Below are 16940 nucleotides of genomic sequence, written 5' to 3' on the forward strand. Positions count from 1 at the left end.
CGACGCGGCGCGGCTCCCTTCTCTCGACGGGCCCCGATAGCCCACCCCCACCTCGGGCGATCGCGGTTTCTCGCGTTCACTTCGCGTCTTCGAGATCCCCATTGAGAGCCCCCAGCCCGATACTTGCTTTCATTTTCTTTTTTTCTCTAAGGGCGACGGCGCCTCGCGTGCGATACTGTGCAGACGCCGATTGGCAGATCACGACGGTCGCTGACTTCACTGTGCTCGCCTCGACCGTCCGTCGATCGCGCGTACATACCGAGGTCTAGCAAGCGCTCGCCGCAGCTGTTAAAACGAGTCCCACCGCTCCCCGATAGAGAGATGTGTCGTGTACGGGGCGAGATAGAGAATCACGCGTGTGTCGCGCGTATGCGCCGCTTCGCTCACTGGCGCCCCGAAAGCGGTGTTTCCACGAGTCGCTGCAGGCAATCGGCCGTTGCTATATTTACAGCTAGTGCTTGGGCTATACATCTAAAGAGGAAAGAGAAGCGGGTAAAGGAACGGCGAAGGCCAAAGATTTGTACTCGCATTTTTGAGCTAAATAGAGCGTACCACCGCCGCCACCGTTAACGCGATTCTTGCTTTCATTTAATTTAACCTTGACGCCTTTTCTTGTAAACTTGTACGAGAATAGCGGAGGAAAACCCCAAAAGCAGGTCGCCACTCGAACTGGGAGTATGAGCGCCTGTACGCGGAGGGAGTGCAACAATCAAGGAAACGTCCAACAAACTGCTATCAACTGAGCTCGGCGAGCCATCAAACTCTCTCAAGTAAACGGCGCGTGTTTTCTGAAGTGCCGAGGCTGTAACATAGCACACAGCGCTTTTCGTCTGACGACCTCCTCGAAACCAGGCAGGAAAAAAAAAGTATTTTATAGCGACGCCAAGCCCAAGTGCTCTTGATAGGCGGATCAACCTTAGTGCGCGCAGAAAAAGGAGCGAGTGAAACTCCGTCGACTTAGAACTTCGCCTCTTCACGCCTCATTCGCTTGAGAAAGTGTGTATGTGTACTTGGTAAGGGCTGCTCGTTCAAGCGCTGTCTGATCCTTCTTGGTTTTGTTGGTTTTTTGTTTTGCTCTTTTTCTCGATCGCCTGTCTTGTTCTACAACGTTACGATAAAAACGCCGGTTTCAGTTCTCACGGTACGCCGGAGTCGATGAACGAAACGGAGACATCCGTGTCAGCCACACCGTTCTCGAAAAGCACAATGCTTTGTTCATATCTGTTGACGCGATGAACACGGACACGGAAAACGAGCGAGAGAAGTACACAGCAGATTCGCGGCAATGGCTTCTGTCCCTGTCAAATCATATGTTCAGTACTCTTGTGTTTGACGTCTTTATACCTATTCGTATACGGCAGGGTCCATACGCAACACGAAGCAATGTGCGTCTTTGTAAGGCGTTCACGAATAAGGAATTTTGAAGCGGTTCTTTGAAATATGTATATATATATAGGGTGCATGAAGTGACAGGCGTCGAGACAGATGCGTTCAAAGAAACGTGCCTGAGGATATACCCCCCGCCCACCCCCTTTATTTTATGTGGGTTGGAGATGGAAGGGTAAGAAAGGTCATGTACGCATTCAATAAGGCGTAACAGTTCTAAGAAAGAATACTGACAGCATATGCAGCAAGCAGGTTGAGCGTCTTTTACCATATGTAAGACAGTATACAAGTATATGCGTAAGCTTAGCATTCAGAACTGCGCTCAACTCCAGATATACCATTAGACTTTGCTTCTCTTTCTCTCTCTGTCGGACGTCATGTGCGACAGCACGCGGCCACATTCCAAGCTATATCGAGGAGCTTATACAGGACACAGTGAATATCGATTCCTGCCAGCGTATACCGGCATCATCGATAAAAATCGCTCGGCGAAGGCGAACCGAGGAGGGTAAGACTAGTATTAATGGATCACTGAACAAAGCGGAGAAGGAAGATGAGGGGAGGGGGGGGGGGGTCGCACGGCAACTACGCGCACTTCACTCGTCGGAACGGTGGCGCCGCGAGACGCAACGGTACAAAGCTGGTTCGTGTGTTACGAAACAAAGGCTTGATGAGCCCGCACCACGAGCGCACGTAGTACGTGCGCGGTTCTTCGTTTGCGAAGAACGGAACCGATTTCAGTTTTTTTTTTTTTCGTTCTTTGTTCACATTGTAGTGCGAGGAAAAGAATGCAAACGCAAACACAGGATGTCACGGCGAACAAGGTACATAACAACCTACGCGACCGTCGAAAGCGAGCAACAAACGCGAATGAGGGAGCAGGGAGGTCGGTCAATTTGCATTTCTTTCTATCTTTCTTCACGCATACGAACCATGCGCGTATACTTGGTTAGCGCCTGACAGTCAGCTATACAACGAACAAGCTTACGCCGACCGCGTAAACGGTTCGCGCTGGTGTGCGGAGCCGCACGGAGCAGAATTAATTACGCCTTTGTTCTGAAACAAGCTCATTTGGTCTAAGGGCGTTGCCTTGCGGTACAGTATACACGGACATGAAAGTCGTCCCTATATATATATATATATAGGTCGTGCATGGCTTGTTTTCTCAATATGCTCTTTAGTCGAGGAAATAAAATAGAGCTTATATTAAGTTTCTGCCCACAGCTGCGGTAAAGACGAAATGCTTAATCGCTACATACCTCTATTTTAGAAACGCTCGGTCAGAACTGGGTCGACTCCGAACCTGTCTTAGCGGCTTTGCCCTCGTCACGCTCCTAGTTTCCATCGCCGCCAACTGTTGTTGCACTTTTGAAGAGTTAACGTATATCGCGAGCGATGTTTCTTTTCCCCCGACTGCCGCGGGTTTCTTATATACTTGGTAGTGAATAAAAACAGTAACCCAGCGAGCGATAAATACGTATATATTCGCACTCACTAGAAAAAAAAAAAGAAGAAAGAAAAATCGAAAAGGAAGCTGAAGAGGGTGGACAAAAAGTTCCGTCAAGAAAACTTAATTTCCCCCTTAATAACAGCCCGTCAAGTTTATAATCCCGCGATTAATGATTACGGAATGCGAAGACAACGGGCAATTCTATAATTCATTCTTCTTCAGTTTGAAAACCGATTATTAGGAGAAAAATGGGCGTTTAAGTCTACAGGTAATACGGTATAATTTATTAATGCGGTCTCTCCATGGGAACTTACGTAAATATATGCACGCTCTCCGAGGCGCGTTAATTGTTACGGCCATGGCTATGCAGGCCGCGTAACGGATGAAGACGGAGCGCTGCACACGTATGTTAATTAAGCGCCAGCATACATATATGACACTTATCGTTCTACTGGAGACCTTTAGCGAAAATATGCGCACAGCAATCTTCACACCGCAACGCGTAATAACGCATACGCCGACGGGGATAAAAGCCTTTGGTGGCAAATTCATTTGACGGTGTATACGACAAAAACACGCCTGAACTCATGTTTCTGAACTCAATTTCACGACTGTGTCTTATACTACTGGCCTAAAAAGGCAAAACAGTAACAATCTCAACGAAGGTCACGTAGTTGCTTTTCGTTAAGAAAACTCGCGCAAGGCTTCAGCGCTAATGTTGCTGCTCACGCACAATCAACTGCGGCCTCTAACCCAGGAGGAGGGGGGGGGGGGGGATGGGGGGCACTGAAAGCAACGGTATGGAGCGGCAAAGTTACACGCCAAAGCACTCTGACACTGGAAAAACTGCGCAACAAAGGCGGCAACAGATTTGGAGAGCGCTCTTATATATAGCCACAAAATACGAACGTATACCGGCCAGATTCATATAGTTTGCAAGCATCTTGACAAAGAAGCATAAGGCGTAACTGCACTCGCCTAATGCATTATGCTACGCATAATAAAATAATAATAATGATGATAAGTGCAACGCTGTAAATAGTAGAACACCTGTGCAATTATACCACCAAACGCTAAATGTTCCAGTGCGGAAGTATAAACGTTTAGCGAAGCACGAGTGCCTTCTAACGGCCACACGGAGCGCAACGCGATGAAAAAATAAAAAAGGAATTAAATGAGCACTTAGTTATTCCTACGTGCATGTATGCGAAAACACTGCGACCACCGCGCGATGAATGTGCTCTTTCAGTCCTCTTAATTTAACTTCGCCTTAATTAACACCAAAGGTCGAGGGTTCGTAGCCTTTTTGGACCATCCAGTGATCATGCCAACGCCGGATTTTCCGCCTCATGCGCCATATAATGCTCTCGCATAAAAAAAAAAAGTTCGCTTTGAAAGCCCCGCCGCTTTTCAACACGCTTCAATAAGCCTACCGATCTACATACAGACGCGTGCAGACAGAATGCCCTCGCATGACAGCAAAGACAACCGAGGGACACGATCGCCCCTATAACTGACTGAACGCCTCGTATATACACAGCGCTTGCCTCCGGTCATCGACGCTGTCAACGAGGATCGATGCTCTTCTTCACTGCAGAGAGGACGTCCCAGAGGGCCTCAGGACGAGAGAAAAAGAAGAGTGCCGTCGAACCATGACATCGCGCGGAGAAGGGCCGGCGAACAAAAGAAATGGTGAAGGTTGGGGGGAGGGGAGGCAGAAGCGATCGCGCCATGCCCGTCTGGCTCGTAATGCATATACAGGCCGACTCCTCGTGTTTCGCGCGTCCCGCTCTCAGAGCCAGTGTCAGCCTTTTCGGTCCGTCGACGACAGCCGAGACGGGAGCGCACGACCGGCCGTCGACGCGGCGCTCTCCGCGAGCACGCAACGGCTACGGCGGTCACGCCACATCCTTTCCCGCCCACACACACGCGGTGCGTTTGATTGGCACGCGAAAGGCATATCTATAGGAGGACCGCGGCGCTCGCGGGACGAACACGAAAAAAGCGTTCGCGAATGACCGCAGCGAGGCTATATGCGTACGTGGCTGCAGCGTACTCTGGACTATGACGGCACTATATACACTGGCGCCCAAATGCGAATTCGAGGATGCGAAATTTAAAATGCTTGGGAAGAAACACGCAGCCAACTCTGTCTGCGAGTCAGGGTACTTAATTATTCTATACCATAACAAATGTGTCAGTTTCGAGACTTGCGAATAAGGGGATGGGGCATCACAGATTCTCTTCTGTCTGTGCCCTACTGCAATGCCCTCGGGCCATTGTAGCTTCCGAAATAAATAAATAAATAAACGCCTGTCATCACGTTCGATTGTGCTATCGATTACGATGACCTCAAGGTAAAATAAGGTAACAATGCGTACGAGATTGTACGGATGGCAATACATGATAGCCCACGGCTGCCGAATTCGGAACACCGTTCAGGCGAAGCGCACAGTACATACTATATAGCGAATGGTGCACCTGCACGTCCCGCGAATATCTCGTTCGTTGCAGCGGCGCAGTTATACTGGCAGCGCTGACAATTCATTGCCCCATTAGCGAAAGGAGGAAGAAGAAGAAGAAGACGATGGCGCTTCCCATAAACAATGGGACAATGCCAAACCAGACACGGCGTGGTGCGAGGATCGCCTTACACTGCGGCGCCGGTGAAGCGAGTCGACAAACGTCGCGCGGCGCGATGCAGCGTGCAGGGAAGTCGGTTCTTCATTCTATGGCAGGGCTGCGAGAAGAGTGCCGCAAAGTGTGGCGCACCGACCGACCGCTCGAGCGCGCCGACCCGGCAAAGGAGAGCGGAAGAAAGGGCTTTCCCGCGCAGGCGGTCGGTTTCAGGGCGTAAACCGCGAACGTATATACGGTACGCGCCGCGACGAAGCAAGACAAACGACCACGCGATAACTCGCTGTCCCTGCCATGCTCGTGGCGCTATAGGCAGTGTATATACGATCGCACAATTCCCTCTCGAAAGGCGCTTTGTTAGTGGCACGCTCGTTTGATTTCCATTTGTGGAGTTCGGCGCGCGCACGCTCGTTGGGAAAAGAAGGTACGGAACTATAGCGTACAGGAAAAGGCGATAGATGCGCCCATGGCAGCGGGGGCGTCGGCTCATGTTTAGCTTGGATGGACGGCGCGGCAGTGCACGGCCATTTGCCTACGTTGGGCGCGCGCATTAAAGGAAGACGACATGCGCTGCCCGCTGCAGATCCCAAGGGGTCACTCACGCTCGTGGTGACACGCATGGCAGCAAGAAGCCCACTCGAGAGCCCCTGAGCGTGTATGCCGCGCGCTCGCCCTTTTAACTGATCGTATACGTTCGCAAACTGCGCATGGCACGCTGAGTCAGATATATATCGCGCAGCTCGACGGCCGGCGCAGCCTTGGTCGACCTATATAAGGTAGTTATTACGAGAGATGAAATCTTTACCTTGGATATACGTACGGTCCGACGGGTGTTGCAGAGTGGATGATGCTAACTCTGCACGTATACCCTACTTCTAAAGACCCCCCCTTGGAAAGAGGAAACCAGAAAACGGGACGCAGTTGAGTTAATGCGCGTTGCTGGTAATATTGACTTTCGCATCAAATCAAATCAACCATTTAATGAAGGCAGTTTACGAAGTTTTACTGTTGGGCTGGCCTATATACGGCAAGAAAATGCGTAATAGCTACACAAAAGCCAGCAGATGGACATAGACAAAGTAACGAGACAACAAGGGGGTTAGCTAGCCGGAGCTTGTTATGGCTCTCCATCTACGCATCCTGTACTAGAAGAATAAGGAGATGCAGACTTGAAGCTCAACGAAGGAGTTTTCAGTCAGTGGAGACTAAAGAACAATGCGCGCCCACTCAAACCTTCGAGAAAGCAACAAGCGCGACTTAGAATGACACAACAGAACCACCAGCTTTAGGGAAAGAACTTTTGCTATAAAGTGTAAACGAGTTGCCGTAGCAGTGTCATAGCAATTGTTTAAAAAGAAAGGCGTCCCAATCTCGGATATATATCTAAGTATAATAATCGAGAAGTTGATTAGTTAATTAAGACTAATTATACAATTAGGTGGGACGCAACAAATAGTCCGGGTATCTCCAAGAAACGACGAACAACATTACCTCCTAGGTTCTGTCTAGCTACGCGGCATTTGCATATATATTTTTTAAAAATATCGGTGCATGATAGTTCGGACACCCTGTGTACTACAGTCGGAAAGCGCCAACAGAAATCACCGAGGGAGAGAAGCACGTACACGCATCGACCAGCACTTAAAACAACGAGCACGACTGCGACGGGACGAAAGCGGACGTCGACGCGTAGGTCGGTTGCACTTGAGCCTCGTAATCCGCGGCGATAAGCGCGTAACAGGTAGACAGACACACCACGTGACCGAGGCAGGCGTCGATCCGGCACACGCGACGCCTACGCAGTTATTCGCGCCGACAAAACAATCTAATCTGCACACACTCGCGGCCCTTGCCGCGACGGGACCAAGTTCATGGCGCAGGTCGCTTCCGCCGGTGTAATGCGTGCGATTAGGCGATTAAGCCACAGTCTTCCCATTCCAGCCGCGTATACAGTTGGGAAGAATATTTAGCGCATATACCGCTAATGTCAAACAGCCACGCGACTATAGCGCGCGTATTATTAATGAGATAATTAATCATTGTGCCCGGTGTAAAAGAACAGCGAGCGCCATGCAGATTTCAGAGTACAGAGCGAAAGCACAAACTTTCAAGTGCGTATACGCACTTCAAAAAATTAAAAAAATACATAATGACATCTGATACTAATGCGTCAGTGTGGCAAACAAGCACAACTATGTTAAAATGTGTGCAGTATACTGACAGGCAGGTAATCGCTATGGTGCAAACCACCGTGCAGAATACAATCAGTTTCAGGGTGTTTAATTAGCCGCGTCACGAATAGACCCCCTATCCCTCCCCCTTTAAAAAAATTGTACAATAGCTGTAAATAAAGGGAATATATTTTAAATGATAGAAGTTTGATATATATATATATATATATATATATATATATATATATATATATATATATATATATATATATATATATACGCAGGAAAGAGACGACGAACTTTTTGGAAGACTTCTTTTGCTTAACGTTTTCGGCTGGTGGACCAGCCTTCGTCAGCGTACAGTGGGTCCTGCGTCGGGTCCTGCGTGCTGAACTTTGAAGAAAACCCCTATATATATATATATATATATATATATATATATATATATATATATATATATATATATATATATATAGAGAGAGAGAGAGAGAGAGAGAGAGAGAGAGAGAGAGGGGGGAGAGAGAGATAACTTCGCGAAGCGGCTAAATAAATACCGTGCATGATTATATTGCGCTTAGTGTTACACTGACGAACGTAAAGGCTCATTCATTGCTTTACTAAACACCTTGCAACATGACTATATTCTGCACGGTGGTTTGCACCATAGCGATTAACTGCCTGCCAGTATACTGCACACATTTTAATATCGCGGGATTGTAACCTTCACGTCGATAGGGACGAAATGGAGCTTTCTTGATGGTGGGACAGGATTACGATCTTCGCAAGCTGCCAAGCGAAGTAGTTGACTTGTTTACTTATTTCCTTTCTTTGTTTTTTTTTCCCGTGATCCTTGTGCATCGTGCTTATTTTTCTTCTTGTTTCTTTTTTCGTACCGAGGGAAAATGATTACGTATTAATCCCTCGCTGAGTTACTGTAATAGTGTCATGACATCTGATGGTAATGACACTGTGGTAAACAGGCGCAGCTTTATTAAAATGTGTGCAGTATACTAATGTGGGCTTCGTACCAATTTTCAGCTAGATTCTCACGAGAATTTTGCGGGAGACCGGGGCAGTTCTGCGGAATCACGCAAGGTGCTGGAAGGTTCGTTCCCTCGTCCGCCTTGCGGGCTTCGGCAGAATTGATTTGCCGTATTCAGTGTCCCTGTGCTTCAAATTATCGATTAATTCGGTTTGCTGCATAGTGAGCTCAGATAGCAGAGCGACCGGCGAGGAAAGGCATTGGTCCCGGGTTCGATCTCCCGACCAGGACGAATTTTTTTCTACACCGCGAAGCTTTAATTCTTTCCGAGGAACTCGGGTGGGTTTCCTTTGATCCTTCGCACTATAGTCGAATGGATGCGATTTTTTCCCTTTCATCAGCGTCAGAATATATACAAATAAAAGGCGAACGAATAGCGGGCACAACAAAGGGGTGGCTGAAAAAAAAAGGAAAGAAAGAATGGAATAATAATAGTATAATACGGCGCATGGATGACATAATTATTCATTTTAGAAAGTACGCGGCGCACGCACAAAAGGATGCAAGACGTCGACCCACAGCGATGAACATTGAGCATGTATAGCGCTATCGATGAGTATACTCTTTCCAAAGAGCTGTAAGATGATTCTTGTTTGGAAGGGCATGTAATTCCTTGTTCCTGCAACAATTAATCCCTTGCAACATTTTTTGTTGTTCTTCCACATGAAGCACAGATGAGTTCAATTACCACTGAGCTTATCCCTAAAGCGGCTGCATTGCACAAGCCATTGTGGCTAGCGTTTACCGCAATTGAATACGTGCATTTTAACGTACTTCGACGCTTTGATGACTCGACAGAAACATCCGTATGCAAGCTACTACGATACAGACGCCTACAACCCGGCGTATTTCCCAGACGAAATCTCACCTTTTACACCAGTATTACACGTGCATGCTGCTCTTAAAATATGCGAGCGGGTGCGACACTTTACGATATACTTATGACAGCGCCGCGGTATACGTAGCTGATTGCCCGTGCAGAGGGCGGTATTGCGCGCACACAACCGCTGCCGCAGTCCCTGCATAGGACGCTCAAACACAATGTGACCTCACAGACCTGTCACATGCCAATCTCATGAGGCAAGCCGACACACGCCCACGCAATGCCGACCAACAGCACCACACCTCAAGTATATAGCCGCGTTAGGGAATGGATACGCCTATTGTGTGACACAGTGACAGAGATAAGGCTGCAGCGGCACTATACTGCATCACTGTCAAGCGCGATGCGCGAAGTGTGCTCGTGACGTTTCCGGCGAAATTGGCGGCGAGCGCCGCGGGAGGAAGGCGTAACAAGGGGAGCTCCTTCCCAGAAACACGCTGCGCCGTTTCACGCTGCACTTGCAGTTCCCTGGTTCCGTCACACTCGGCTGCACACCGCTGCGCAGATGCGCTCCCCGTGCGGAGTCCGCCAGCGACGCGCGCACCGCAGCTGGCGAGCTCTCTCGATACGCGCTGTAGCACGAAGTCGCTTTCGAAACCGCGCGTCGTAACGTTTTGTTCACGGAGAGCATGCTGATACGCGAGTTGCTTTAACTGCTCGTCTACGAACGCGTTAAGGCTCGCACGCGGCGGATAATTAGTGGTATATACTCTTCTTCTTCACTGACGAGACGGCATATTAGCGTTTCTAAACCAGCTCGGTAGAGTATCCATGGACTTTGCACAACAGCCGTGTATCAACACAACGCTTCCTTCCAATTCCTTTCGCTCTTTTTCATTTCGGTATCCGCCGTGAAGCTTGTAAATTAGGGAGTAGCCCCTGTATAGACAGAGAGAATCGTTCTTTAATGGAGGCTCGAGACGTTCGCCTGGCGTGCTGCTCCACGCGATGAGGATGGCATACTGCCAAACGGCGCATTCCTACACAGCACACGCACACACAGTAACAAGACACTTTATAAAGTGTCTGCTCGAGGAGAGTGCATCTGAGAAGGGCGGCTTCGTTGCGCGCAAAGCGATAACTATACCCGGTGCAACTAAAGGAACTGCCACGTAAATTTAAAGGAGATTTTGACAGCAGCCCAATGTACAGACATGCTCTCAATCGAAGAACACGGTAGCGCAGCCGCCGAGAGGTAAGGAGAGCATACGTTGGAGTGAGCGATTGGGGACGCTCGAACCAAACGCACCAACCGAAAAGGGACCGATAAATGCGCGGGCGCGGCAGAGGGCACGGCCGCGCGTCACAGGCGGACGCGATCCATCAGCGTACGGAGCCAAGGCCAACGCGGCTATAGCCAACACAATGAACCATTCTTCGCAGAATGCTGCTGTCAGCTGTGTGGTCGGTTACACTTTGATCAATAAGTGCCACGCGACGAGAAAAGAAAATCCCCCCCCCCCCCCCATCCCCCCGACGTACTCACGCACACTTAAAAACTTTCGGCGGCAAAACAAATGGACATAACCCCGCAGGGCGACGTGCTAATGCGACGAAGGTTAACTCGTGCCATATTCCCAAGTTTCGCACACAATATGTCATGACTGCCAACAGCATGGGGGGGGGGGGGGGAAGGCAAGTGAGTAATGGGAAGTCAACAACAATCGTTTCGACCTCAAATATTGTCCCGTATGGCGTGAATGGCGCTGCGGCATGAAGTACGGCTTTAGAAAAAGTAATAATGAATACTTAATAGGTAGCTGTATCACGTGGATGCAGAAGAGAGGGAGGAAAATGCGGTTATTCCCCGCTATGCGTTTGAATGTTAAATATATGCAAGATAAACTTACCACAATAAGGACGTCGCAGGAGCTTTTTCTTTGAAGTCAACAGACACTGCCTTCTCGTATACGGGTGTCACATAGTGCATCTTCGAAATAGAAAATGCACCGTTCTTCAACCGTACTTTTATTCTTTCGATTCGAAACTCGAGCGCGAAGACAAGTGCGCCTAACATCTCCAAAGGCTTGCACAGCTGTGAATGTTACTTAATAGCAGCTGCAAGCACACCGCGAGCGTGATTTGAACAATAAAACAGGGCGCGCAAGAACCTCACCTGAACACGGTATACGTGGGTCGGTTTTCTTGAACCTCTAACCTTTCTTTGATAAACGACGCACGCTGAAGTAAGGCGACAATCCAGCCGCGCTCTAAATCTCCACCGCTACATTGCATGCAAGCATAGGCGCCAGCGTCTGTATAGAGTATCGAGTTCCTGTACAGCGCATACGAGCGATTAATCAAATCGAATCTGCATTGCGACACAAAACGTTGAGACACACATTCAAAAGTCACATTCGGCGTGACGAATGGCTGTGTGCCCTACATATATATGCACGCACACTGTTACCTTATACGCACGATACCGATCGTCCTGCATCGCGAAGTGATCGGCTCTCATGTCTCACTAACGTGCTCGTGCGCAGCTTTCGACAGGCACGTGCCTCATTGAGTTGACCGCCTCCAAGGACCGTCACGTATGAAGAGAACTCGTTAAGCTATATACATCTGCCCGCGTTGCTTGACTGAGCGGGCGTCCGCGCTCACGCACTCTACACGGTGGCCACAGCAGTCGCGCATCCGCAAGTCGACACGTCGCACAAGCCATATACATACACGCTCGACCCATCTGTCGCACAACGCTGTATAGCTGCAGAAGAGGCGCCCGTCGAGGCGCACAGCTCTGACAGCCCGAACACGCTCCGAGCAAACGCCCGTGACAGCATCCCTGACCCGTGGTGGTCCCGTTATACTACACACGTCGGGGTAACGTTGCGCAAGCGCCTACAAGGAAGGTATAAAGCCGTGTATGTAGTACACGTTGCGAGACGGGACAAGTCTTCTTCGAAACTGGATGATGGGTTGAACAGGCGCTCGCTGCGTAAGGACGTAATAAAACTTTCAAACAGAAACGCCCCCGCGCATTCACCCCCCGCTGCCACGGTGCGAGGCCGACCTCTAAAAGCGCATTTTGCGGTCGCGCAAGAAGGAGGAGAAAAGAAGAAAGGGAAAAGACGCGCGTACATCGGCGCGACCTCTAACTGTACCCTCTCAAGAGAGAGAGAGAGAGAGAGAGAGTTCGGTGAAAGGGCAAAATGAAAGACAAAAATGCGAACGAAAGCGGGCCGGCCCGATCCAAGGCCCCGATGCGGTCCCTGCCGTTACGTCGCCGATGGACGTGACAGTAATACTCGGTGAGACCGCGTACAAGCCCACGCGCGCGCCACTGTTCTTACACAGCTTGCACGCACATCTTATATATATACGCGCCGACTTATGGCACAGTCCCCTACACACTGCGAAACGGTGTGAGACACGAAGGCGGGCGATGAACTTTGTTTCTCCTCTTTTTAAGTAAAGCTTTTGGGGGTTATAGTTCAAATTCACGCCGAAAAGCGCGGTGGCGTTTTTTGTCTTATAGAGAGCGAGGGCGTGACACTTCGTGACCTACATCGACGCGCACCCCCCGAGTTTGTGGAGCAACTTTTGATGGAGCGCTAGCCCTGGGCACTTTCTTTAAGCTTATCGTCTTCGATGCCCTTTCACCCGCGTATCTCGCTTCCACATCGACGCCCTGTGGGGCACGACCACTGTGGAGCTTAAAGTGAAACGCGGAGGGTCAGAAGTGAATTAGGGCGCCTCTTAACGCACGATTAGCCGAAATGCGGGTGTCAAGTGGCATCACTGCGCCTACAGCCAGCTATATTAAACATGCTCGAAAACTTAAGCGTCAGAGCCTGGATGACGCTGACGTCGTGCACATCATGAAACAAGGACAAGTATTTATTTTTATTATAGCTAGAATTTCCGCTAATATTTAGGGTGTCCCAGATAACGTTAGCCAAGCTGTTATAAAAAGAACTGTCTGCCGAAAAAAAAAGGTTTTTTCCTGCGCTCATTCGATCGTAGGGATATCGTTTTTTATTCATGTGCGCTTTATGCATCAACCTCTTCTAGTATACCACTTGTGCTGTATTTTGCAGTGATAATTATTTATAAAGCTCCCCTCAAAATGAAATTCCACGCAACGCGTGCGGGCTGTTTGAGGGCCCTATCACAGCATGTCTACTATATCGTGTATCGACATTCGTTTTATTCGGCTTAATTTACCTCGTCGTTTCAGAATGCAAAGCCGCAAGTCTTTCGCGGGTCGAAGCAGCTGTAAAATGAAAATGACGAAGTTCTGCCGTCTTAAGTACACACAGTAATGGCCGCTAACAATAAGTTCAGTACGAACTGTGCGCAAATATGCATTGTTCACCGCCCTCCCGCCGTGAAGCTCGTCGTTTGTATGCAGCGGCCTCCGCTCTCACGCACTCAAACCTAGCGTGGAAGGGACGTTACACACCCCATGGAGAGGTGCGCAACGCGCAGTTGGAGGTAACAGCTGCGCAGGCCACATGCATGCTCGAGACAGTAGTTCAAGACTGGCCGTGAATTAACTGCTGGCCCAATGAATTTTTTTCTTCAACTGCGTACATATCTTTCTGAAAGTCTTATACGGGTTTCTTTTGTATACCTTCTTGCTATAATCTCGAATGGGTCATTTTTTCTTTCTTTCGTAAGAATTTGTCCATCTCGTGGATATTCCGCAGAACTGATTCGCGCGTTCAAATATTCCGGCAGCTCTAGAGAAACGGATTACACCGTTATTGTTACGGATCGAAGCCACGTCCGCCAGCTTTATGCGTGCTGGTGCCTGGAAGGCACGGCGTAAATTATAGCTATAGCGCGTCGCGCAAATCTGGGACAGTATACTGAACGATAATACATTTGCTAACGTGATCATTTGGAGGCAGGACTTGACGAGCACTACAAGACGCGAGCCCGTGGAAGAGAAACCAGCTCATTCTAGGTTCTCCATCTGTGCGAACTAAACGATAGCAGCAGTTGTTGGTTGAGTGAGACATTTATACTGCGCAGAAGCAATAAAAGAGAGAGGCAGCTACGACTAAATGCAAGGCGCGTGATCGAAAGTTACGATAATAGAAATCAACCCAGAAAGTACAACTAAAGACTTCGCAGAAACCACCGACAATTATTGCCAACACAAGCGAACAGTCGAACGTTTCTAGAAAGACATTCACTTTATTAAAAGAATGATGCGCTTAAGGCGCGTATGTTTGTTGCAGCGAGAATATTTAGGTAGTGTCTCTTGTTCATTGCGTGATTCCGTAAGGAACAGGGCCGTTAATCAGAAAGAGAGAGAGAGAAACGAAGGAAGAGCAGTGAAGTTAAAAAGAAGAAAAGCCCGATCTACTATCCTGCAAGGGGGAAAAGGGTTTTAAAAAGATACGACTGGAGAATCATTAAGTTTTATAATGAAAATCGGCACACACACAAGTCTGAGAGAGTACACGTCGCTAACCAGCACATTGGTAGCGGTAATATGGGTGGCTATGCAAATAATCTGATTCGCCATTTGTGCGTTGCCTCCAGCGACAAGAGCGCCGGCGTGGAAGGCGGCTGCCACGCTCCTCTTCCAACGCGGAGCCGTTTCCCGAAACCGCTTCAGGGGAAGAGGGCAGAGAGAAAGGAGGAGGGATATGCTTCTTGCACTCCCCCACGCACGTGCATCTACAGGGTGTCCCATGTAACTTGAGCCAAGCATTAAAAGTATGCAAATGCCACGTAGCTGGACAGAACCAAGGTAATGTTGCTTGCCGTCGCTTGTAGATACTCAGATTTTTTTTTTTTTTTTCATTCCGCCCATTTCCGCATCGGCGGTGAAAGTCCGACCATCACCAACGAGCAAGGAGACGGGCGAAATAGCCAAGGAAATCTAGATACTTTAAATGATATAGAGAGCTAGTATCAATTTTCGCAGCTCTGAAGAAACAAGAAACCGCGTATTCGGGGACGGAAAGCATCGGAACCCTTCCGGCTATAGAAGCACCGCGGCGAACGATGCCAACTGAGCGCACTTCGCACTGAGCGTCGACACGTCCTTCCAAAGGCATGCGTGTTAAGCGCGCGTTCAGGCAACGAGCCAAGATTATTTATTTTTTTACTCATTTCGAGTGACGTTTGTCGTACGTCGATGTCTCGGCAACGAAGCGTCTTTCCACTTGGGAGAGAGGAGAGACCCGCCCGGTTAATCCAGCACCGCGTATACGCGAGCCTTCCACGCCTTGATTATATCAAGGCTAGGAAAAGGTGTAGTTTTCAAAGTTAGCGTGTATTATAGAATATAAAAAAAGAATAGTGCAGGAAAAGCAAGAAGAGAACGCTGTTTACATTACGGCGACGAATGGCCGGCCGGGAGAGAATTAAAGAAAAAGAAATCGGGCAGGGAGATTAACAAGGCTGAGCCCGGTTGGCTACCCTGACCTGGAGAAGTGCGACTGAAAGATGTAAAAAAGATGAGAAGTATGTGCACGGACACGCGCGAAACGGGTACACAATCGCTCCGCACACAAGCGGTCGCATAGTCTGGCGGCTCTCAAGAAAGGCGTAATTAAGAGAGAAGCGAGCTCGACCTTCCGACGCGCCGCAGAAGAAATGCCAGCACTGCGCGGAATCAAAGTGAAAGAAAACTGGTCTATATAGGAAATTAACGAACTGAAAAGTATTCATGAGCCGCACATAGCGAGGTGGACACTGCTGCTCGGCATCAAACGCCGCACATCGCCGCACATCGCCGCGGGGTCAGGTGGGGAGAGCAAAAAAAGCGAAACGCGACGTGCAGACAAGCGCGGGAGATGCTGTGGCCTCAGGTATATATATATATATGCAGCGTGTGTGGAAACACGCGCTTACAGATTGCACCAATGCATTTTCCTTCTTTGGAACTGTGTTTTGCACTTTGTCGTGTTTCGCAGCGACAACAGAGCAACGCAGTTTGTCGACACGGTGTCCGCTATATATACTCTCTTATACACGTATACCAAGCAAGACTGAGATACAGACTCTCCGCTCCTCCCTTTTATGGGCCATCCTATCAGGGAACAAATTTAGCTCGCACTTGTTTATACGCACGGCTGCGGAGTCTGCTTCGTCCGTGCCAGCCTCCAGTGTTACTTCTCTTTAAATCACACACTCACGTACACATTCACAAACACACAATTAAGCGGACGCAAATCCCGTTTATCCTTCGTCTAGGGGATGATAAGTGTTTATCCATGGCATCCCCTCGCCACCTTTTCTCCCCCTAGGTCTGCAGAAAACTTCTGTTCAGCTGCAATTCATCCAGGATTTTCACACGGCTTACCACGGACTCGGCACTATATCAGAAAATTATATTTCCTAATTACATAGCGCCGGTATTCTTACACGCGCACAATTACGTAATGCGCAGCAAGCTGCCTTCCG

The 16940-nt window shown here is 49.0% G+C and overlaps 1 protein-coding gene across 4 annotated transcripts in view; it reads right to left on the bottom strand.

Moving 5' to 3' along the window:
- Nucleotides 1–16940, bottom strand: part of LOC126541322 (transmembrane protein 198) — a 123967-nt gene that overhangs the window by 81846 nt on the left and 25181 nt on the right. The gene's annotated exons all lie outside the window — the stretch shown is intronic.

This window comes from Dermacentor andersoni, chromosome 2 (assembly GCF_023375885.2).
Source record: "Dermacentor andersoni chromosome 2, qqDerAnde1_hic_scaffold, whole genome shotgun sequence".
Lineage (NCBI taxonomy): Eukaryota > Metazoa > Arthropoda > Arachnida > Ixodida > Ixodidae > Dermacentor > Dermacentor andersoni.